Genomic DNA, 24,784 nt, shown 5'->3' with positions numbered 1-24,784 from the left:
GATACAATTGATACACAATAAACTGCGTATATTTAAAGTGTACAATTTGATATTTTTTTCTTACTAGTAATGTGTATTTCCTTTTTTAAAAAAACTGAGATATAATTCACATACCATAAAATTCACCAACGTATACATTTAGGGTATTCACAATGTTGTGCAACCATCAACACTATCTAATTCCAAAACAGCTTCATCCTCAAAAGAAGCCCCGCACCTGTGAGCAGTCATCCTCCATTTGCCCCTGTTGCAGCTCCTGGCAACCTCTAATCTGTGCCCTCTCTTGCTGGGCATTTCACGTAAATCGATCATCAAGTATGTGGCCTTTCGTGTTGGGCTTCTTTCACTTAGTATAACATTTTCCAGGTTCATCCATGTGGTAGCAGGTATCAGTACTGCATTCCTTTTGGTGGCCGAGTGATATTCTGTTGGGTGGATGTAACACATTTCATTTATGTATCTGTTGATGCCCCTTTCATTTTAGCTCTAATCACAGCCGCTGATGTCTCCTTGTGTTCTCTGGTGATCGTTTGGAAGTTGTTTCTAATTTGTCTAATGGAAAACCGTGGTCAGCATTCTCCCCTGGTAAGCTGGCTACAGCGGCCCTAAGGAGAAGCTAAAGCAGTGTTTCTGAATCGGGAAGGGGAATGTCGTCTCCCCTGACTCTCCAAATCTCACATGACTCCCCCAGGGGCACTGTTACAGGTGGGAGTACGTCATATCTTGAGAGTGTTGGGGCAGAGTGGCTGAGTCCATGGATGAAGCGATGATGCTGTAGGTGGGCTGGGCTGCCTGGCCAACTGGGCTGCAAGTCTTTATTTACATCTCACCTGGGCTGCCGTGAAGATGGATTACAACACAACTTTATTATCTTTTACTTTCCCCTTTTATTTCATTAAGATATAAAATTTACCTTTTTAAAGTGCATAGGTCTGTACATTTTAACAAATACATAGTCATGTAACTACTACCGCAACCAAGAAGATTTTAATCACCCCCTGAAATTCCCCCAGATTCCTTCATAGTCACCCCCTCCCCCACCCCCAGCTTTGGCAACCCCGGATTTATTTTCTTTCCCTATGTCTTGTGGTTACAAGAACATCATATAAGTGAAATCACACAGAATGTAGCCTCTTGAGTCTGGCTTCTTTCACTTCGCATAATGACTTTGGATTCACTGTGTTGCCATGTGTGTCCGTTCCCTTTTATTTCTGAGTAGTATTCCATTGTTTGTTTATCTGGTCCCCAGTTGAAGGACATTTGGGTTGTTTCCAAGTTTTGGCGACGATGGTTAAAGCCACTATAAACATTCATGAACAGCTTTTTGTGTGAACATAAGTTTTCACTTCCCTTGGGTAAATATCTAGGAGTGGGATTGCTGGGTCATATGGTAAGTGTATGTTTAACTTCATAAGAAACTCCCAAGCTGTTTCCCAAAGAGCTGTAGCATTTTGCATTCTCATCAGTGATGTATGAACGTTCATTGTTTTCTATTACATTCTAGTCTCTAAATTGATCAGAGCCAATATATGCTTGGCTTTTTTCGTTGCAGGGTACAAAGACCTGCTCTGTTTACCTTGCCTGTTTCAGTTCAGATTCCCGCAGAGGTAGCCTCTGAGGCAATGATTTGAGTGTAACTGATTTATTTGGGGGATGGTCTCAGGAAACACCAGCAAGGCAGTGGAGAAGTGAGAGGAAAACAAAGGAAGCCCCAGAAGGGTGTCTGATCAAGCATTTTACCATTCAGGGCAGCTCATGCTCTGTCTCACTGGGAACTCTGAGAACCACTACAGAACACACACCCAGGGTCTCTCCCACCCAAGGGGCCGTGCAGCTGGGTTCTGTAAACCGTCTCCCTTGTCACTGGCCGAGGGCCTACTGCTTGGGGTCTTGTTCACAGCACTTGCAGCTGCCTCGTGTGTAGGGACAGCTGGCTTTGGCAGACAGAGCCACAGGTGAAGGGCATTTGGAAGTCAGGCGAACCTGTGACAGTCAAGGGATGCTGTTGAGCACCGGAAATGTGGCTGGTGCTACTGAGGAATTGAAATGTTAATTTAGCTTAATTTAATTTTTAGTTTTTGTTTATTTTTTTTAAATTTATTTATTTATTTATTGGCTGTGTTGGGTCTTCGTTGCTGCATGCAACTTTCTCTAGTTGTGGTCAGCGGGGGCTACTCTTTGTTGTGGTGCGCGGGCTCCTTATTGTCGTGGCTTCTCTTGTTCCATAGCATGGGCTCTAGGCACATGGGCTTCAGTAGTTGAGGTACATGGGCTCAATAGTTGTGGCTCACGGGCTCTAAAGTGCAGGCTCAATAGTTGTGGCAGACGAGCTTAGTTGCTCCACGGCATGTGGGATCTTCCTGGTGCAGGGATCGAACCCGTGTCCCTTGCATTGGCAGGTGGATTCTTAACCACTGTGCCACCTAGGAAGCCCAGCTTAATTTTAATTAATTAATATTCAAACTCAAATAGTGGCTAGTGGCTGCTGTACTGGGCAGCACAGTTCCAGACCATGGGCCAAGAAGCAGCTTTGACTTTTTCTCTAGCATATAATGTGATGTGATATAACCTTTCCCAGAGGTCAGTTTTTTAAAAAGCTAATTAATCTCTGATCCACAATCTTCCTGATTCTGATTCTGGATCTTTTAAACTCTTTTTCTTCCCCCCATCTGCTTCAAGAATTGGAAATACCATCATTTTAGGCAATGAAGTTAAAATTGACCCAGTGATTTTTTTTTTATATGATTCTGTTATGAACCTCCTTTGACATATTTACATTTTATTCTCAGAAGTTCTCTTTAATTCTGTAACTCACTCTGACCTTTGTACTACCCCTATTTTGTGTTGTCAGATGTCTGTGTATGAGTTACTGATTTCCACCCTCACACATGGAGATACTTGGCAGCTGGTCGGCCCACCAGAAAGTAGGGCTAAAGTTGTCTCTTGGAATTTGGAAGTACAAGTTATGTTCCTGACAGCAGCTTACGTGTGCATTTCTTTTTTTTTCTTTTTCTTTGTTGTAAAAATTATTTATTTGCTGCATTGGGTCTTCGTTGCTCCGTGCGGGCTTTCTCTAGTTGCGGTGAGTAGGGGCTACTCTTCGTTGCGGTGCTAGGGCTTCTTATTGTGGTGGCTTCTCTTGTTGCAGAGCACAGGCTCTAGGCACGAGGACTTCAGTAGTTGTGGCACAAGGGCTCAGTAGTTGTGACTTGTGGGCTCTAGAGCACAGGCTCAGTAGTTGTGGTGCATGGGCTTAGCTGCTCCTCAGCATGTGGGATCTTCCCGGACCAGAGATCGAACCCGTGTCCCCTGCATTGGCAGGTGGATTCTTAACCACTGTGCCACCAGGGAAGCTCTTAAGTGTGCATTTTTAAAGTCAGGACCAAATTAGGTTCTGTATCACCTCAAGATTACATGTGAATGTCTTAAAGTTTTGTTTTACTGTTACTTTGTCTTGGCTTTAGGAAATGACTGACAGACACCTGACTAAAATTCTTTTGGTGTCATTATAGCGGAGCTTCAAGGAGCATTGCACAGGGAGTCACGGAACCATGATTCTTACACAAGCTATGCCACCAATCTGCTTGCTTTGTGACTCTTAGCAGGTAACTGGCCATTGTTTTCCTTCTCTGTAAATATGGAGTTTTGATTAGATCTGCATTTTACAAGTGTTCTCTGAAACACCATTGCAGGAAATGTTAATAGGTGTATCCAAGAAAAAAGATTCTGTGGTCAAATATTTTGGGAAATATTGCTTACTATAGCTTCTTCTGGGATATTCTCAATGCACATTCTTATAGCAAAGGCTCTGAGAAGTCTTGCAGAGGAATAAAATATTCTTTTTCACTATATAAATCAGGTTTTGGAAAATTATTTGGACATGGAATCTCACTTTTTTTTTTTTTAATGGACCATCTCTTTCTTGGCATTTCCTAGAATATTGTTCTATAGACCCGTCAGTTTGGGAAACAGGAATAGGCAGTTCTTAAACTTTTCTAATTTAAAAGTCTGAGTGCTTGGCTAAGAAGGAAATTAAGTCTCTTTTCCATCATGCTCTTAGCTTTTCCTCTACAATCTTTACTTCTTGTCCGCTTCTGTTCCCCTCTGTCCCCCAAGTATTTAAAACCTGGTTGATTACTAATTGTGGGACCTTCCTTTTTCTGTAACACACATTCTAAGAGAGGTGGCGGGACACACATCAGAGAGAGACACATTGCTTTTCTCAAATGTCACGTGCTCTATGTTTGTTATCAAAATGCACTGCTTACGTGCTGTCATTGGTGTTTTCAACTTGGCTACGTGTCCTTTTGCAGCCTGGTTCTTCTGAATTTCAGCAAGATGACTGTGATTAGGTACATCTCTTTCCATTTCAGGTGATAGAACTCAACTCCAACTAGCTTAAGCGGAAACAAACAGCAAACATATCACCCCCGGGCATTTTGTTTAGTTTGATTTTATCCTGGGTGGGGCTCAAATGATGTCATCTGATGATTTTCCCTCTCTGTTTCCTGTCTCCCCACTTCCAAAGCTCTTGGCTCTGCTCCTCTTGGAGTGTTGGCCTCTTTCTTTCCTGACACAGCTCATCTCTTTCCCCAACATGGGAATGATGGTCAGTTGCTCTGTGTCTTTAAGGTTTGCCCTCTGCCCAAAGAAAGACTCCCTGTGCCAGCACCAATATATCAAACGTCATTAAAGCATGCTGATCAGCCTTGCTTGGGTTTTGTGTTCACACTTGTGAACAGGGGTTAGGGGTTCTGTAAGTCATATACAGGTGGCAGGGCCCTGACTGGTAGCATAGCATAGTAGGTGGGGGCAGGACAGCCCTTCGGCAGAGAGAAGGGCCCTGGGTAGACCAAAACGATAGTTATTCACTAATCGTGCCCACTCCCTTTTCCTGGTGGCCAGGGCTACCCTCAGCAGTCATGGTGTGATGTGTCTCTTTGGTCTTCAGTTTTCACTGTTGGATTTTGGAATTCAAATCTTGATCAGACAGAAAGAGCAATTTTAGGTTTGAGTCTACAGCTTCAACAGAGGCCTTTTGAGCAAGAGGCCAGACAGAGCTTGACCACTTGTATAGCTGTGAGGTCAGAGGTGTGCTGGTAAGCATTTAACAACCAGCTCTTTGGAAAGAGGAATGTCCTGATTTGTAGCATTTGCTTTTCTGTGGTGTGAATATTGCCTCCATAGCTGATTTCAAGCTATCAACCTGACATCACTCAACAGGGAGATGGGAAAAGCTGTTTGTAATTGGCATGTGCCCATGTAAGCCAGCTCCACAACATAGTGAGATCCACCAGGAAGCCTGGAAGCCTGGGAGAAGTTATCAGATTTGTAGCTCGGGCTGTTGAAGGGAAAGATAGGGCAGGACCAAAAAGAAAGAGGTGAAAGCAGAACCACATGCCTTTGGCAGGCAGTTGAGTGGAGGTCAAGAGTGGAGGCTGGGATCCTCTTTGGAGTCAAATGACCTGGGTTTGAATTTCCCCTTAAGAGCTTAAGAGAACACCACTTAAGAGCTGTCTGACCTTGAATAGTTCCCTTCACCACTGTATACTCAGTTTCCTCATCTGCAAAATGGGAAGAATATTGAGGCTCCATTGAGATGATGCATGGGATGTGTTTAGCACAGAGCCTAGCCCCTACCAAGCACTTAAATATTAATTGTTGCTGTTACCACAAACAATAATTTATATAGGATCTTAGGGTCCAAAGAGGAAGGAGCAGACCTGTCCTAGGGCGCTCAGTGTCTAGTTGAGAGGCAGAGTCTGAGATGCCTTCCGTCCTTTTGTGCTTCTCTGTGCTGGGCTAGTGGGCCTCAGAGTAGCCTCTTTGGACAAGCAGCACCCTTTACCCATTTTACGCTCCCTGCCAGGAACCCAGGGGCCTTCCCTCTGTGAATCAAGCACATATGTCTGGTCTTAAAATACTCCCCTCCTGCCTATAATTTTCAGGGCCCTGCTCATGTTAACACATGTTAGGCTCTGTCCTCCCTGCTTTTTACTCCTTAGTTTCCTTAATCTTTCTTTTTTTTTTTTTTCTGTGTTTTGGGTCTTTGTTGCTGTGCACGGGTTTTCTCTAGTTGTGAAGAGTGGGGGCTACTCTTCGTTGTGGTGTGTGGGCTTCTTGGTGTGGTGTCTTCTCTTGTGGAGCACGGGGCTGTAGGTGTGCGGGCTTCAGTAGTTGTGGCTCATGGGCTTAGTTGATCCGAGGCATGTGGGATCTTCCCAGACCAGGGACTGAACCTGTGTGCCCTGCATTGGCAGGCGGATTCTTAACAACTGTGCCATTGGGGAAGTCTCTCTTTAATCTTCTTAACTCCTGTATGAGCCAGGCATCACTAGCCTTGTTTTACAGATGAGGAAACTGAGGCTCAAGGTAGAGCAGGCCTTTGCCGAGGCTCCTGGGCAGGTGAGTGGAAGAGCAAGGATTTAAATTCCAAAGTTAGGGTTGTGGACTGAATATTTGTGTCCTCCAAAATTCGTATGTTGAAGCCCTAACTTCCGGTGTGATGATATTTAGGAGGTGAGCGTTTGGGAGGTGATCGGATTTAAATGAGGTCCTGAGAGTGGGGCCCCATGATAAAATTTGTGTCCTTAGCTGAGCCTGGGACAGAAGACATCCCTGGCTTCTCCTAGGAGGAAGTCCTGAGGTGGAACAGTTGTGCCCATTGCCTTAGGGAGGTTTATTTGAGGCTGCTATGGGCCTGAGCAGTGTGAGTTCTTAACCTACTTTTAGAAACAATGCTGGTTGTTTTTTTACCAAGGAGAGCCCCTCCCAAATGCTCAGCCACCATCCAGTGAGCTTTTCTTTCCCTTTCATAACTTGTGTGATTTTAAAGGTAAGGAAGTTTAAATGTAAACCTGTAGGGTGAGCCAAGGGAACATGCTATCTAATCCTTGTGGCTGGGACAGGAAGCAGGGAAGGTGGACTCTACATGGAGCCTAAGAGGCCTAGCTGCTTTTTCTTACTGGGCAGCTGGTTGAGAAACCAGAGGGCCTCCGCTGCTGCTTTCCCGTGGAGCCTGGATTTGGCCAGTTTGGTGGGGTTAGGGTGGGGGTGGGAAGATGTGTTTTATTATCTGGTGCTGGTTTAGATGGCCTCTCCTGCCAGCTTGCCAGTCTGGGGGTGGGGTTTATAATTGCCCAGTAAGCTGGGCCTTGGGCTACAAGCATTCTCACCTTGGCTAGACAAGGGATTCTTAGACTGGCAAGGTGCCGGAAGCTGAGCTGCCTGGGTCCTGAGTTAGGGATTGAGGATGGTGGTACGTTAAGAGGCAAAGTCTTAGACCAGGTCACCTGTGGGTGGCTTTTGTGCCTCTCCTTGTAGCTGTGGTGTGAAAGAGCAAGGCTGTTCAGCGATCTTCCAGCTGCTACTGGAGGTTGGGGGCGGGGTGGGGTGGGGTGCCAGATGGCAAAAAAGGAAGTAAGTTGGTTGAAGATTCCACCCAGGGCCTGGGTGCCTTAGTGAGGAGGTAGGGCTTTAGCACTAGGGAGCCGTAGAAGGTTTCAATGCAGGAGCAACTCGTGGTTTAGAAAGCTGACCAGTGGTCCCAGGTAATTTCAAGGACTGCGAGGGTTGGACACACACACGGCTAACCATGAGGTAGCCTTTTTCTTCCTTTTTGTGGCATACTGCTCTGATTTCAGCATCTCAAACTCTTCAGCCCCCTCTAGTCCAGGTGTAGGTAGAGTGTAAGTGCTCCAGACCTTCTTGTTGGTGAATACTTCAGAAGAGGCTGTGCTTGGGATGTGACTCTGACCTTCAGGGACTGCACGTGCTCTTTTCAACTTGCCTCTCTGTTCTGCTCACTGCATGGAACTTACCCATAGGTTTTTATGCACCGATGTGGAATAAGTGAGTTCTATTTAGGCTGGTTTGGTCGTAAGGAGAGAAGCCTCATAAAAACCACTTCCAATAAAGGGGGGTTTATTGTACAGGTACAACAGGCATCTCAAGGCAGGCCCTGTGAGGACTCGAAATGGACCAGAAGATAAGGAATGAAGGCTGTTCTTTCCATATTTCAGGAACTGCTTGCTGACTCAGCACCTGACCCATCAGGGCAGCCTCATCTCCCAGGCTGTGTGATCCCGTGGCTCTCATGTCACCACAGCTGAATGCCCTGAGTTCTTGGGGTTCTTGGGTTCCTTGGGACACAGAGTCCATCCGTCCTCTCCAGGCTACAGGAACTAGCCAGCCAAGGGGTGGGAGTCTCCTGGGTCAGGTGTTCATCCCTGTCCAGGCAGGCACATGATTGGCACTTGTAACTGACAAATCAAGATGGGCAGGAGTGGAGGTCAGAGTAAAGGGGGTTGGCTTAGGCCCTCCCCTACCCAGGAGAAGCTGCTCATGGTTGTTCAGCTGTTTGGCAGAACCAACTTGAACTCATCCTGCTGCTCGTAGAAGGTGCTTGTTGCAGTACAGGGGAAAAAACCCTTGACCAGTCTTAGATTCTACAGCAAGTAGGTCCAGTGCCTGCTGTGGACCTGAGTTTTGTCTTCCATGAAGTGAAGGGGTCAGATTAGAGGCTTCTGGGAGTGTTTTCAAAGCTATAGCTTTGATGGAGCTTTGCCTTGGCTCAGCCACACAAATGGTGATGTGGGTGGGGCTGGGGAGGCTGCTTGGGCATCAGAAAGTGCGACCTCCCCACCCGTCTGCCCAGCCACGTCCAAAACCCTAGATGCTGCCTCATAGGAAAGAGGGTCTCCTGAGGATGGGAATAAAAGCCAGCAGGACTACTGCAGACCTGAGGAAGAGGATAGGGTCCCCTTGTTTGTGCTGATCCCCAAATGAGTGTCCTCTCTGAAGCCCACCAGGTTTGGTACCTGCAGGGTGTGTCACCAGGTGGCAAAGGATAAAGTGGAGACAACTGGTACCAACCTCCCTCCTATCCTGTGCCCTGGCCTCACCCACACCTGCCTGGGTGCTCCTAGATGGAGAAATTCTTTCTATTTGTCATTTCTCTCTCACCTGCTTCTGAAGCAGCAGATGGGAAAACTGAATTAGCAAAGTCAGCTTTCAAACAACCTTTGTATTAATTAAGTAGAAGTAATTAGATTATTTAAAAACAAAATCCAGTGCAGCATATTTCTGATTTTTGGATGCACTGTTTTTCTGTGCAAAGAAGCGCTTTTACAATACCATAGAGGAAGTCCCAACTTAGCTTCCTTCCACCTCTAGGCAGACCCCCATGTGTGGGTGTCAGCAGTTGGTCCTGATGTCTGAGGACCTGCCTCAATTAGTGCAGCCCCATCAATGAGCTAGACCCCTTTGGTGACTTTCGTTGCATAGACGGGGCATGATTTTGAGGTTGGAATAAGTGAAGTGGCCTAAGCTTGCATCCTAGCTCTTCTACCAATTAGGATGTGATCTAATTTAATTTCCCTAAGCCTCTATATTTTCTTCGGTAAGATGGGGATATTAATAGGGTTGCTGAGCTTTCAATCCTTGACACATGGAAGATGACAGATGCCAAGTAAGGGTTGTCCTTGCCATCTTGGTCATCATCATCCTCGTCATCTCAGGACACAGAGGAGAGTAGGGGGGTGGGTGGGGCTTTTCTGTCTCTTTAGTCCCTAGAAAATGCTGTCCTGGCCCCGTCTCCAGGCCTGGGTGAAGGTGGGACTCAGCAGTCATCTGCAGAGGCCTGGGCCCCAGCTGGCCTCACTCCTGGGTGATTTGGGAGTGGATGACAGAGGGGGAGCCCTCACCTGCCAGCTGAGTCCCTGTGGGCCCGGAGACCCCCTCTGGAGGGGAAGGATGTTCTGGCCCCTCCTCAGGGTAGAGCTGGGGCCTTCGTCACAGGTGGATCATAACCGTATACCTCACTCCACACTCTTCCGGGCAGATTTCTATTTGATCTTTGATGGAAACGGTAGAAATGAGCCGGCATCATTTCTAAACAAAGAGGGACTTTTCACAGGAAGCTTGTGGACCTGACACCTTCTTGCTCTCTGTGGTGCATGGCCTCTTCGCTGACAATGGGTGTGACTTGTTTGAAAACAATAGACGTGGCCTGCTTCCCGTGAGGAGGGAAGAATGGGCACAGGTGGGAGTCCGGAGGCCCCAGTCCCCAAGGAAGAGATTTCCTGAGAGTGTCCCCTTAACATGTTGGCCCTGCAATGAGAGCCGTCAGGGCTGACATTGTTGAGGGTCTCCGTGGGCAGGTCCTCTTCGGAGACCTCACACACTTGAATGAATTGATCCAGAGGAGGTGATCAGGACTGATGGGAGGTGCTGAATTCTGCTGTCCAGGCCTCTTCCCTGGAATCATCTTGGAAGGAGCTTGCCAGCTCCAGGCTGGGGATGTTGACCTTCGGGAGGGAGGGGCCTGGGTCTCCCTGCCCCGCCCACTCTGCCTGTGGCCCCTCGCACCCGTTTCCCTGCCTGGTCTACTTCTGCCATTTGGCCTCCTGTTAGTTCCTTCAGTGGACCTTCCGGTGTGCTGGTCCCGCTGCCTGGACCTCCTTCCATCCTCTCCCTGCCCTTCACCCCTTCGATTCTTTGCTGACCTTCAGGGTTTGGCATAAACCTCACTTTCTCAGGGAGGCTTTCTTTGCTGTGCTAAGTAGCTGGGCTCCTTTGCGGACCACTGCCAGCCCCGTTATTCTCAATCACAGCTCCCTGTTTGCTTCTGTCTTTCCCAGTGCTCACCAAAGTGTGTAATTGTACATTGGTTGGTGTACTGGTGTGTTGTCCCCTCCCTGACTGGACCTTGAGCTGGTTGATGCATGAGTGGACCTTCTCAGAGACCTTCAAATGCTGGGTGAAGGCATGGCTTAGGGTGTGTGTGCTGGTTGGGTCTCTAGGAGATTTTCAGAGGTTTCTTCTGAGAGGTGTGAAGTAGAGAGTTAAGTGCAGTTTTTGTAAGTAAGACAATAGGCGTTTTCCTTCCAGCAGCTCCAACTGCAGAGTACCTGGCATACTCCATTCGAAGGAAAAAAAAATCAGTTAGTTCTTAAGAAGGCTCTGGAAATTTCATCTGCGTATAGGTGAATTGGCACGCGAAGCCTCTGGAGCAATACAAATGTGGAATTTGAACTTTACCCTGCCTCTGAGAGCAAGGCCGGTGCAATAGGACAAAATGCGTTTAAATGTCACACGTTATTATTAGTTGTAATCTTATCTTTGTTAATAATAATAACAGGACCTGCCTAGAAGTTGCTGAATAATAGCAGACGGCGCTTTTCTACGCTCACCGTCAGGCAGAACTGTGGACCCTGGGGAGGCGCCAGCTCTGTTGACACCACTGAGAGGGATGGTGTTTTCAGCCGGAAGCTCCACCCTGGTCACACGTGTTCTGCCACATCCTCCACGCCCTCTGGGGCTCTGATCACTCAAGGAGGCGCCGTGGAGGCCTGTGGTCTCTCAGACACTGGACTTGCCTCTTTAGAGGCTCTCCCACCCCCCACCCCCCACCTCCCCAAGCTGCCGGTGCAAGTAGGGGGTCTGCAGGTTTGGGACCCGCAAGGCAGTTTGTCTCGGCAGAGATTCTGCTGTGGCCTTTCCCTTCTATTGTTTGCTGCCCCAGTGACTTGCTGAAACCATGTGTTTCCTACAGATTTTGTTTGCCTGCATTGACTTCTTTGTTTTGCTCTAGTAAACAGACATTTTGCATATACAGATCTCTGCACTTGACAAAGAGAAATCTGGAGCCCTAGACCGGGTGGCTGCACGGAGTCACTCACTGACTCCTTGAGTCTGAAGACCTTGGCTGGTCCAGAACTCGTAAATGACTCATACTGTCAGCCCTGGCCGGTGTGCGTGTGTTTGGTTCTGGCTGCGGTAGTGGAGGGCAGTATCAGGCCTCCGACTAGTGAGGAGGAAACCCACGTGTGAGAGCTAGGTTGGTCAAGGTTAAGTCCCAGCTCTAGCACTTTTAGCAGCTGTGTGACTTTGGGGAAGTTGCTTACCTGATCTGTGTGTTTCCTTATCTGTAAAAACAGTACCTACCTTGGTGGGAGGCTTAAAGGAGTTAGTATTTTTTTTTTTTTTTTTTTTTTTTAAGGAGTTAGTATTTGGAAACCACCTGGTCCAGGCACTGGTGCTAATACGTGCTAGTTGCTCTTGTTATTTGTCTGCTGGGCCCTGTTTTGTGGACTCTTCTCAGAGATCCTGCTGGGAAAGGCTTCCCAGCGGACCCACTTCACTTAGAAGTGGAATCAAGGTGTTTATCACTGTAGGTTGATGGGATCTCCTGAGTGTAGTTGTGAAGGTCTGTTCTTCAGAAATGGTTCAGAATGTCCTGAACTTCTGCCTTGTACAGGGGAGCACCCCTGAGCCTGCCCTTACCGCTGTGTGACCTTGGACGTGCTGCTTATCTTCTCTGAGCGTTTCTCATCTGTGAAATTGAGCGTACGAGATCCCTCTTTCACAGGGCGGCCATGCGCATGAACTGTGCTTATGTTTGTAAGGTGCTTAGGTGGGGCCAGGCACAGAGTCAGCACACGGTGGGTGGGGGGTTTGCCCCGACGGATGAGCTGCATCTGAAAAGGCCAGCGTCCAGTATCCTTAGAAAGGGTATTGGAAAAACAAGAGAATCTTGAAGAAAGTGGAGTGTTGGGGAGTGGGGAGCAGGGGATGTGATCACGGCCTTTAAACTTCCCAAGGCCTGACCCCATCAGATTGTCTAGGCCACTTGTGGTCCAGCTCATAGAACTGGAGTGACCGGAGGCAAGACCATTGCGGAGGGACCCAAGCTGCCCTGGAGAGAGTGGATTCCTGTTCCCAGAGGGCTTCAGGCAGAAGCAGGATGGTCCCTGGGAGGGGCAGGGATGTGGTGGTCCATCCTGATAGCCTTCAAAGCCCTTTCCACTCTGGACATTCTAGGATTCTTGCACAGAACCAGACATAATCCTCCCCTTCAATACCACACACATGCCAGTCCCCTGGCCTCAGAATATGAGGGCAACTAATGGATTAATGGGGCACTTTTAACCAGTTTTATTTATTTATTTATTTATTTATTTATTTATTTATTGACTGTTTCGGGTCTTCGTTGCTACGTGCAGGCTTTCTCTAGTTGCAGTGAGCAGGGGCTACTCTTTGTTGTGGTGGCTTCTCTTGTTGTAGAGCACGGACTCTAGGCACGTGGGCTTCAGTAGTTGCAGCACGTGGGTTCAGTAGTTGTGGCACATGGGCTTCGTTGCTCTGCAGCATGTGGGATCTTCCCGGACCAGGGATCGAACCCGTGTCCCCTGCATTGGCAAGTGGATTCTTAACCACTGTGCCACTATGGAAGTCCCTAACCAGTTTTAAAGGCCCAGTCAGAGAGGAGATTGCACCAGGTCATGGGTAGACTGTGGATTTCCAGAAGGGGCCTTGGCAGCTACACTCTCAGCTCAAAGGCAGTGATTTTGAAATGCACCCACTGGCACCTGTGCTGAGGCCAGTAGTGTTGGAGGCCATGATGAACACCCCTGCATGAAGGGGACTTTGATGATGTGGTCTCTTCCAGATGGAGCTCCACTGTGGGATTCTGCTGTCTGCCTTGGTACAGCAGGTTGTAAAGATCAGGAGTGGGTGACGTCAAGAGGGTGCAGGCTCCACCTGACCATTTAAAAAAGATTTTAAGTAAATTTATCTGTGAGCAATCCATGGTGGTCGTGACTGAATGTTGGGGACAGGGTGCCAGCCTCAACACTCCGGCCCCAGGCTTCCTCCAGCCCGCCCAGGGCACCCTAGGCATTGGTACCTCAGACTACAGGTGCAGGTAGACCACTGCTCTGACCCACAGGGCAGGACTTACTTCCCCAGGCTTTGTTCCCGTTGGCCACCGACTTTTGGACTGTGGTTTTGGGATTTGTTTGATGGTGGGAAAGTGGCTGAGCCGTATACTTAATTTTTTTTTTTAAGATTTTATTTTTTTAGAACAGTTTTAGCTTCACAACAAAATTAAAAGGAAACTACAGAGAGTTCCCATATAGCCCCCAAATGTGCACAGTCGCCTCCATTATCAACATCCCACACCAGAGTGATACTTTGGTTACAATTGATGAATCTACACGACATATCATAATTGTACAAAGTCCATAGTTTACGTTAGGGTTCACTTTTGGTGGTGTACATTCTGTGGCTTTAGACAAATGTATCGACCATGATACTATCATACAGAATACTTTCATTGCCCTAAAAGTCCTCCATGATCTGCCTGTTCCTCTTTCCCTACCCCAGACTCTTGCCAACCACTGATCTTTTTACTGCCTCCATAGTTTTGCTTTTTCCAGAATGTCATATAGTTGAAATCATACAGGGTGTAGCCTTCCCAGATGGGGCTCTTTTCACTTAGTCATATACATTTAATTTTCCTCCGTGTCTTCTTGTGGCTTGATATCTCATTTCTTTTTAGCACTAATAGTCCCTCGTCTGAATGTACCACAGGTTGTTTACCCATTCACCTACTGAAGGACATCTTGATTGCATCCATGTTTTGGCAATTATGAATAAATCTGCTGTAAATATCTGCATGCAGGTTTTTGTGCGGACATAAGTTTTCAACTCCTTTGGGTCGATACTAAGGAATGCAGTTACTAGATCATATGGTAAGAGGACATTTAGTTTTATAGGAAACTGCCAAACTGTCTTTCAAAGTGGTTGTACCATTTTGCATTTCCACCAGCAGTGGGTGAGAGTTCCCATTGCTCGGCATCCTCACCAGCATTTGGTGTTGGCCGTGTTCTACATTATGGCCATTCTCATAGGTGTGTAGAGGTATCTCGTTGTTTTAATTTGCGTTTCCCTAATGACATAGGATCGGGAACATATTTTCATTTGCTTCTTTGCCATCTGTGTACCTTCTTTGACGAGGTGACTGTTAAGGTCTTTGGCCCATTTTCTAATTGCGTAGTTTGTTTTCTTATTGTTGAGTTGAAGAGTTCTTTGTATATTTTATTTTATTTATTTATTTTTTTGCCTGCACAGCTTACGAGATCCCAGGTCCCTGACCAGGGATCGGACCGTGCCTCCAAAAGTGAAAGTGCAGTCTTAACTACTGGACCGCCAGGGGAGTCCCAAGAATTCCTTGTGTATTTTAGATAACAGTCCTTTATCAGATGTGTCTTTTGCATATATTTTCCCCCAGTCCGTGGCTTGTCTTCTCATTCTCTTGACGTTGTCTTTCGCAGAGCAGAGGTTTTTAATTTTAATGAAATCCGGCTTTTCTATTCTTTCTTTCTTGGATCATATCTTTGCTGTTGTATCTGAAGCGTCATCACCAAACCTGAAGTCATCTAGATTTTCTCCTGTGTTATCTTCTAATGCCTAGGGCTTTTCAGTGGTTTCGCTGTCGTCTTTTGTTGAGATTTTTGGGTAGCCTTTGTTTGATCCTATGTGTTCTCTTTCTCTTTAGCGAGTTGGAGCTGGGTTTATGTCATGAATGAGAGAGCCCCGAGGTGCTCGGTTTACAGCAGAGCTTGGTTGGCCTTCAGCCTGTGATGCGGGATGGGCTCCAATCCAGCCATCCCACTGAAGAGCCAAGAAGTGGGACCCGGGCACTGCCCAACACCAGATTATAACACTGACCCAGGGAGGCCAGGGGTTTCCTTTGGGGCACAGGAACACACATTACATGCATCTTTGAGATGTCTGACGCTCACAAAGCTAGAAGAAATGAAGCAGCAAGCGGTAAAAATTCTGGTTAGGGCCGCACACGATGTGGAAGGGGAAGCAGGCGAGCAGGAGACAGGCAGAGAGATCCCAGGGGTAACCTTCACTGTGCGGCTTCCTTACGCACTTACCCACCGTGCTGCCTTCAGAAGGTGATCAGCCCATTGATTCCGCGTGTCACCCTGGTGTTGTAAGCGGTGTCTGATTGGTTGGAAACCTGGGAGACTCGGTGCAGGTCTCTTTACGTGGCTGTTCTTTGTGGTTCTGTTTCCTTTGGTGACTGTGCCGTGTCCCCTGAAGCAAGGCTGGGTGTGTTCCTCTCCAGCCCACTGTCTGCAGCTGGAGACGGTGGAAGGGCGGGGGGAGGGGTTGAAGGAAAGTTACAGTTTAGCTTTCTGCATCCCCCTGCCTGATGGTCCCGCGTGTCCTTTAACAGAGCTGGGGCCCTCTGGGTGGGCTCTGCCACCCCAAGAACGCTGCCAGGGCAATCAGCACCCAAGGGTTCCTGCCTCTATTCCAGCTCCTCGCTAGGTGGCCTTGGGCAAATCTCCTGGCCTCTGTGGGCTGCAGGTTCCTACTGTTACAGGGGAGCTGCTGTGGAAATGCAGAGACCTTTTTAATGTAAAATTTCCCAGAGAGCAATGTTGGCAAGTGGTTCAGAACCTGGGATTCGAATTATGGTTTGGCCACATGCTAGCTTCCTGAGGCTCTCTGTTTCCTCACCTGTTCAGGGAAGATGAAATGAGGTAGACACTGGAGTATAGTCACTAGCACACTTGTAAGACTCAGTAGGTGGCAGCTAGTACTTCATATCACCGTCACCATGGGTGTGACCATCACACAGGGTGGGGAGCAAGTTTCCTGACTGTTGCTGGGGTTACAGCCCAGATAAGCACCCAGAGTGAAGTGAGGAGGGCATACGGTTGATCAGCATCTTTGGTTTCTTTTCTCTGAGCAGTGACCTGGACCGGTTGTGTGATTGTGACCTGCACTTGACCTGTTAGAAACAGATGAGGGCAACTTGAGAGAGCTTCCTTTACCCTGGGCAGGACTGGATCTGTGACCGCGGATCGTGTTACCACTTCCTGGAGACAGGCAGTCCTTTCAATTTTATGTTTCATTTATGTAAACTTTCCTGTGATGGAGACTTGATATAGAGGAAGAAAAACATACGGTGAACCCTTTATTTCCTGTGATAAATGATGACCTTTGGAACTTGGGTCAAGTCTGAATTCTCCAAGGCAGAATTTTTTTTTTTTTTTTTTCCTGCTGTGGTTTTAAAGTCACGACGTGATGTGCTTTTGGCTGCTGCTCTTTCTGACTGATGATTTGATTGAGATGCCAATAAATTAGATGGGTGCCTTTGGAAGGCATTCAGATATTACTCATTGGAGTAAAAATGCAACATTTTTTTCAGGGAGAGGGCTGAGGATTATAAAAATGGGTATTAGGCACTCAGTGTCAACATCAGACATGAAAAGAAGGGCTGCAGGAGTTGGGGACCGTCTTGCTGGGCAGTACTAAAGATGCAGACAGGGTGCACTTGTCCACAGCTGTCCCAGCATCACAGTGGGTTTTGAGGATTCCCGCAGTTGGGGTTTGAAGGAATTCACGTCTTTTCTCCTCCGTTTGCCAGATTAATGTTTCACACACATTTAGCCGCAGAGGTGGGATATACTGGGGTTCTGCTGGAAAGGCATGCAGCTTAGATCCTGCTGTCAAGGATGAAGTTTTGAATGAAATCAGAGGGTGTTTTTGATTTCCTTGAAGTTGTCTTTGACATTTTAGCAACCCAGCTAACAGGTTGGAATAGAAGACTCCAAGAGTATTTGAAATCCAACAGGATATGAGATGAGTCCTAGGCTGTCAAAGAGAGGAGGGACTTTGGGGAGGATGAAGTCCTCCTTTTACGTATGAGAAAAGGCCCAGAGAGGGTGAATGGAAGGCCTAAGAGCACACAGCTAGTTAGGGCCAAGTGGAGACCCTTCTTGTCTCTGGTTGACCCATGCTTGTTGCCGTTCACAAGTCTTATTCAGTGATCGGTCGTGATTATGCTGTTTGTCGCTTCTGTACCACTTTGGCAAGTGAGGTTTATATTTTACGATGTGTTCTTTTATTTTTTATTTTATTTTATTTTGTTACTTATTTTTTGGCTGTGTTGGGTCTTTGTTGCTGCGCGTGGGCTTTCTCTAGTTGTGGCAAGTGGATGCTACTCTTCATTGCAGTGTGTGGGTTTCTCATTGCAGTGGCTTCTCTTGTTGCAGAGCATGGGCTGTAGGAGCAGAGGCTTCAGTAGTTGCTGCGCACAGGCTCAGCAGTTGTGGCTCGCAGGCTCTAGAGCACTGACTCAGTAGTTGTGGCACATGGGCTTAGTTACTCCGCAGCCTATGGGATCTTCCTGGACCAGGGATCGAACCCGTGCCCCCTGTGTTGGCAGGCAGATTCTTAACCACTGTGCCATCAGGGAAGTCCCATGATGTGGTTCTTTTTTTTTTTTTTTAAAGTAATGTGATCATACGATAGAAAGATTTCTGCAAAGAACGAAGTCCACCAACCATTACTGTTTTGGCATATTTCCTGTCTTCATTTGTGCCTGAGCATGTGAGTGAGGAGAGAAAGAAAAAGACCCACAAAGACCCACAAAGTAAATATATAAGCAGAAATAATTGTAGCAATGTCAGACCTATCATTTAGCCTGACCTGGAAGTTTGTTAGAAATTGAATTGGAGTCCCTTGATGGCCAGATTTCGACTTCTTGTTCTTGTGAAAATTTATGATTCCTTGGCCAAATTTCTGGATAACATGACCAGGTTTTAGCCTCACCTGGGTGAATAAAATTTTAGCCTCACTGTTCTCAAGTGAAGAATTAGGTGGTGATGTGTCCAGAATTGTTTGGAATCCCCTTGCTAGACACTGAGCATGGGTTACTGATACCAGGATCCTTTCAGCCAGACCCCCAAGAGAGCTCACAGACCACCACACTGGGCCGGAGAGACCATACCAGTGGTTGACTGTGTGCACTTTTCCCTTCTTAGTGGTTCTCCAAACTAGTTCTGGGGGACATGGAGTGGTTTCCAGATGTCAAGGTAGAAATAATGATGTCTGCATACTTTCCCTGGAGGGATAATTGATGCTACTGAGACATGTTCCCTGTGTATATCCTATAAATGGGCAGAGGTGGCAAGTGGAAGACGGCAGCCTGGGATCCTCGTGGCTGGTCCTCATTGCTCTGCTCCGGTATGTCGGGAAAGGCGTGTACCCCACCCCCTTTTCTCTATAATACTCCCACCACTACACAACTGGCCTTCACTCTGCAGACTAGCACCTAGGAATCTATATTCTTTTTTTTTTTTTAATAAATTTATTTATTTGATTTATTTATTGGCTGTGTTGGGTCTTCATTGCTGCGCGGGGGGTTTCTCAGTTGCAGTGAGCGGGACCCACTCTTTGTTGCGTTGCATGGGCTTCTCATTGCGGTGGCTTCTCTTATTGAGGAGCACAGGCTCTAGGCGTGCAGGCTTCAGTAGTTGGGGCACACAGGCTCACTAGTTGTGGTGCATGGGCTTAGTTGCTCTGAGGCATGTGGGATCTTCCTGGACCAGGGCTCGAACCTGTATCCCCTGCATTGGCAGGCAGATTCTTAACCATTTGTACCACCAGAGAAGTCCCTATATTCTTTTTAAAGCCACTTCATTGAGGTATAATTGAAGGGAATGAACTATACGTATACAATTTGAAAAGTTTGGGCTTATCCACACACCTGTCACACCACTGCCGCTAACAAGTTAGTGAGCCTGTCTGTCACCCCTGCAAGTTTCCAGATGCCCCTTTATAATCCTTCCCTCTCACCACCCCCCGACCGCCTCCCCCCCAACTCCAAGCAACCACTCATCCTGTTTTCTGTCACTATGGATGAGCTGACATTCTTTAGAGATTTCTATAAATGGAATCACGTATAATTAGCACTCTTTTTTATCTGGCTTCTTTCACACAGTGTAAGTATTTTGAGATTCATCCACTCTGTTGTACGTATCAGTAGTTCCTTTCTTGCTTATCTACTCACCTGTTTGGACATTTGAATTGTTTCCAGTCTTTTTGCTATTACAAATAAAGTGGCTGCAAACACTGTGTGTAAGTCTTTTTATGGACATCTATTTTTCCTTTTCTCTTGGGAAAATACTTAGAAGTAAATACCTAGCGTGGCATGGCTGGATCATGTGGTAGGTATAGGTTTAACTTTTCCAGAAATTGACAAACTGTCAGTTTCTACAGTGATTACCCCACTGTACTAGGAATCTGTGTTTTTATTTATTTATTTAATAAATACATTTATTTTTATGTATTTATTTATTGGCTGTGTTGGGTCTTCATTGCTGCACATGGGATTTCTCTAATTGCGGTAAGTGGGGGCTGCTCTTCACTGTGGTGCGCAGGCTTCTCATTGCCGTGGCTTCTCTCGTTGCGGACCACGGGCTCTAGGTGCAGGGGTTTCAGTAGTTGTGGCACATGGGCTCAGTAGTTGTGGCTCACGGGCTCTAGAGCGCAGGCTGAGTAGATGTGGCGCATGAGCTTAGTTACTCCGAGGCATGTGGGATCTTCCTGGCTCAGGGCTTGAACCTGTGTCCCTTGCATTGGCAGGCAGATTCTTAACCACTGTGCCACCAGGGAAGCCGCCTTCTCTTGTTGCGGAGCACAGGGTCTAGGCGTGTGGGCTTCAGTAGTTGCAGCCCATGGGCTCAATAGTTGTGGCTCATGGACTCTAAAGCACAGGCTCAGTAGTTGTGGCGCACGGGCTTAGTTGCTCTGCAGCATATGGGATCTTCCTGGAGCAGGGATCGAACCCATTTCCCCTGCATTGGCAGGCGGATTCTTAACCACCGCGCCACCTAGGAAGCTCTGGGAATCTGTGTTTTTAAACAAGCCTTCCCAGCAATTCTCCCATAGCCTGTTCCTTCCTGCGATCACCTAGTGGCCTGTGGTTGGCCTTGAGTGACAGGCCTCGTGAGCCAGCCTCCTCCACTTGTAGGTTCAGGACCTGTTTGGCCTTGGTACCTCCCTGCAAGCTGCCGCTGGGGAGCACAGGGGAAGCTCAGACTCTTTCTGTGTGTACATGCCTCCCACCCACCCAAGCCACAGCAGGTGCACTGACTTTCTCTAAGGTCAACAAGCCACGTGGCAAGGAACTGCCTCATCCAATGCCACAGTGTCCCACCCGGAGGCCTTAAAGAGGTGGACACTCCCATGGCCCCCTTGTGAGTGCTTGGATGCCTTGGGGGTCACTTCTCTGCTGACCCCCAGATTGACATGAGCCCACCGAAGGGACAGTCTGGAATCTGACCTGCCTGAGCGGTGAATCAGAGCTCCTCCCTGTCTCCTCCTAGCCCTTTTTCCCATCACCCAGCATTTACTGGCCCCCACAGGTGCCAGGGCTTGAGCTAGGTGCTCACCACAGAAAGATGAACAGGGTGGTTCTGTCCCTGCTAGACTCAGCATCTGGGGGAAAGGGCAGCAGAGGCAGATTTTCTGATGACAGCAGGCCTGGGAGGGGGCAGGTTAGGGGCTCCTGGGGTGGGCCGGGCCAGGCCATGGTTAAGCCAGACCACTCCTGTGGTGACAACAGGGGCCTCTCGTCCCTCCACAGCACGGACGCCTCTCGAGGGCTCTCGGGGAATGAGCAGTGATGGCCTGCAGCCCCCGGGCGTTCTGTAACTAAGGCTGCCTCCAGCCCTGCGGGGGTGAGGAGGAGGCGGTGTGTTCCAGGCTGAGGGCCAGGGCCCAGGCGCACGCACGTCATAGCTGCTGGGTGGGCAGCGCGTGCTCTCGCTGGGGGCGCTCACACCATTTCCTGGGGAGCAGTGAAGTGGAAGGGAAGTGTGTGAAAAATAGAGCAACCTCGGGAGAGTGTGAAGTCCTGGTTCTGTTCCTAGAGAGGCTGTGGGTCAGTTTGCACACGCCTTGTGCTGGTGGTGGTGGGGAGGCGGGGGGGGGGGGGGGGGCACGAATCCCACCACCTGGTTGCACAGGCTGTTTTGATTCTGTGGCCTCCTTTTCTTGGATTCCTGCTGTCTTGACCCCACAAGTCCCTTGTTTGAGTTGCACTGGGGCCAGAATGGGAAAAACCCTGAATGCAGGAGCAGCGTTGGGACTTTACCTGTAGGCGGTGGGATGCCCCTGTGCTGCACCCAGGGATTTGGAGGCCTTAGCACCTTTAACTCTGGGGGCTTTTCCCTATCTGTGCAGAACAACTGTAAAGTGAAGAAGAGTGACTTAAAAATATTGGTGCAGGGACAAGTTATATTTGGTAATGAAATATCCCAAGCGTGCTTTATGTCAGTGATGATAACAGTTTGTGCTGGGACGTCCACAAAATCAACACTCCGAGCCTGTGGGCCAACACACTAGTTGCCCCCAGCTTACAAATGGGATTTTTCTTGTTGGCTTTGCTGCCTGCAGGGACGTGAACAGCAGCTTTCTCTGGCCTGCTGAGCCGGTGCCCTCCCATGCATCCCTCTGTCATCATTCAAAAGTGGTTCTAGGGACTTCCAAGGTGGTGCAGTAGTTGAGAGTCCACCTGCCTGTGCAGGGGACACGGGTCCGATCCCTGGTCCAGGAAGATCCTACATGCTGTGGAGCAACTAAGCCCATGCGCCACAACTACTGAGCCTGTGCTCTGGAGCCCATGTGCCACAACTACTGAAGCCCATGCACCTAGAGCCCATGCTCCACAACAAGAGAAGCCACCATAATGTGGAGCCCGAGCACTGCAATGAAGAGTAACCCCTGCTCGCTGCAACTAGAGAAAGCCTGTGTGCAGCAGTGAAGACCCAACGCAGGCAATAAATAAATAAATAAATAAATTCATTTAAAAAAAAGTGATTCTAATGGCTTTGGTCTGCTGTCATCCGCTCTCCAGTTCCCTCTGCCTTTGTAGGTTGATACCTGTCTTATTCCTTGTTATTTTAGGGGTCTCAGGAAGGAGAGGGAGTAAACGTGTTGCATTCAGCTCTGCTATGTTTGCCCGGAAGTGAACCAGGTCTCTCCAGGTGTTGGACGAACAGAAAACATAGAATTGACCATTTTAACTGTTTTAAGGTGTGCTATTGAGTGGTCTTAGTTACATTTACAGTGTTGTGCAACCATCACCATGAACCATTTCCAGCAGTTTTTCATCATCCCAAACAGAAACTCTATACCCATTAAACAATAACTTCCCTTTCCTTCTTCCCCTTAGCTCCTGGTGACCTCTGTTCTGCTTTCTGCCTCTATGGATGTGCCTACTCTAGGTGCCTCATGTTAGTGGAATCATATGGTATTTGTCCTTTTGTGTCTGGCTTATTATTATTATTTATAAATTTATTTATTTATTTAATTTATTTATTGGCTGCATTGGGTCTTCGTTGCTGCACACGGGCTTTCTCTAGTTGCTGCGAGCGGGGGCTACTCTTCATTGTGGTGTGCAGGCTCCTCATTGCAGTGGCTTCTCTTGTTGTGGAGCACAGTCCCTAGGCGTGTGGGCTTCAATAGTTGCGGCACACAGGCTCAATAGTTGTGGCTCACGGGCTTAGTTGCTCCGTGGCACGTGGAATCTTTCCAGAGTAGGGCTTGAACCCGTGTCCCCTGCATTGGCAGGCAGATTCTTAACCACTGCGCCACCAGGGAAGCCCTGTGCCTGGCTTATTTTACTCAGCATAATGTTTCCAGGGTTCACCTATATTGTGGCATGTATGTAATATCCCATTGTGTGGATATACCATAGTTTGTTTAGCCATTCGTCTGTTGATGGGCACTTGGGTTGTTTTCACCTTGTGGCTATTGTGAATAGTGCCTGTGTGAACATTGGTGTACAAGTATCTGAGTCCCTGTTTTCATTTCTTTGGGGAATACACCTAGAGGTGGAATTGCTGAATGGTAATGAAATTCTATGTTTAATGTTTTGAGGAGCTGCTAAACTTTTCCTTGCAGAATGCTTTGGAGGCAATGATTTCCCATTGCCTGCAGGAGAAAGCCCAATGCCTGCCTCTTGCACTCAGGACTTTGCTCATTCCTCCTCACTGCAAGGATCTGCTCCAGCCAGACTGACCTGCCACCATGTCCTGTCTCCACACCTGGGCTGGATCACTCCTTTCACCTAGGATACCCCTTCACCTCCCTCTCGGATTTAGTGCACATCCTGCCTTCCCCACCTCCTTTGGAAAATATTCACCTCCTTCCCCCTGCTGCTCCCAAGGCAGTTCTTGTGGGTCTAACTCTGTGATCCAGATCATTGGATTACAAACTACAAGGGTGAGTCAAAAATTATCCGCACTCCGGCTGTCGCATTTACAGAAGCTTTAATATAACCGGAATGTGGGTAATTTTTGACTCACCCTTGTAATTTGGGTTCGTAATCTCTGCCCTGAGGTTGCTCTTTTGCCCCTTTCCTCTTGCTTTTTAGCTCCTGTCAGGTGTCAGGCACACCGAAGGCAACCACAGACTGTTCATTGTGGCTCGGCCCACGCTTGTATGTCCGGCCTGTGACAGCCAGCCTGTGGGCGAGCTGCTGCTCTGCAACCAGCCTCCACGTGGCATCCTCTGCACAGGGAGGGATGTGGCTGGCCCCTGGCGTGAGCGTGCTGAGCCTTCCGTGCTGGCAGGCTGCCTCGGGTTCCCAGGGTGCTGCTCAGCTGCCTCGCCTCTTGGGCCCCTGCCCGTTTGGAAGTGTGCCCTCGAGCACTGCCATCCCTGAACCAGGCCATCAGGTCATCTGATCCCCCATGGGGGCTGGGAAGCCCGGCTGAACACTGGAGCGGTGAGCTGGTGACAGAGAAGCACGCGGCCACTTACTGAGCTTGGTGGGTGGGTTTGGTGGACACTGAGCCTCTGATTTCTTAGGGGCTGTCTCGTTGCACAGAAAACAGCCTGAGTGGCCTGTCACCCAAGCCCCAAACCCAGCGTCAACTCTCGAGCCCGTCCTACTTCTCATTAACGCTGGTGATTCTCCCTCCGAACCACCTTCCACGTCTCTGGCTTAGATGATCTCCGCGGCTTCCCAAGTGGTCCCTCCACGTCTGGTTTGTCTCCCACTGCAGTCTGCCTGGTCAGCAAAGCAACCTTCCTAGAGTTCAAATCCAAGCTGCACCCTCCACCTGGTGAGTCACTAACAGCCCCGCCCTGCACAGATTTCAGGCCCCTGCACTGTTTTAGTTCC

General features: G+C 48.3%; 1 protein-coding gene across 4 annotated transcripts in view; it reads left to right on the top strand.

Moving 5' to 3' along the window:
• GRK5 (G protein-coupled receptor kinase 5) overlaps positions 1-24,784 on the top strand; it is a 217,917-nt gene that overhangs the window by 36,625 nt on the left and 156,508 nt on the right. Inside the window, exon 2 of one of the 4 annotated variants that reach the window (XM_057734476.1) lies at positions 3,513-3,605. The exons of the other annotated variants lie outside the window; for them this stretch is intronic. The gene's annotated coding sequence lies outside the window, so the exon portion shown is untranslated. The remainder of the gene's footprint in view (positions 1-3,512; positions 3,606-24,784) is intronic. 4 annotated transcript variants of the gene reach the window in all.

This window comes from Hippopotamus amphibius, chromosome 5 (assembly GCF_030028045.1).
Source record: "Hippopotamus amphibius kiboko isolate mHipAmp2 chromosome 5, mHipAmp2.hap2, whole genome shotgun sequence".
Classification (NCBI taxonomy): Eukaryota; Metazoa; Chordata; class Mammalia; order Artiodactyla; family Hippopotamidae; genus Hippopotamus; species Hippopotamus amphibius.
The sequence above is the reverse complement of the archived record's forward strand: the minus strand, read 5'-3'. Positions and strand labels throughout refer to the sequence as shown.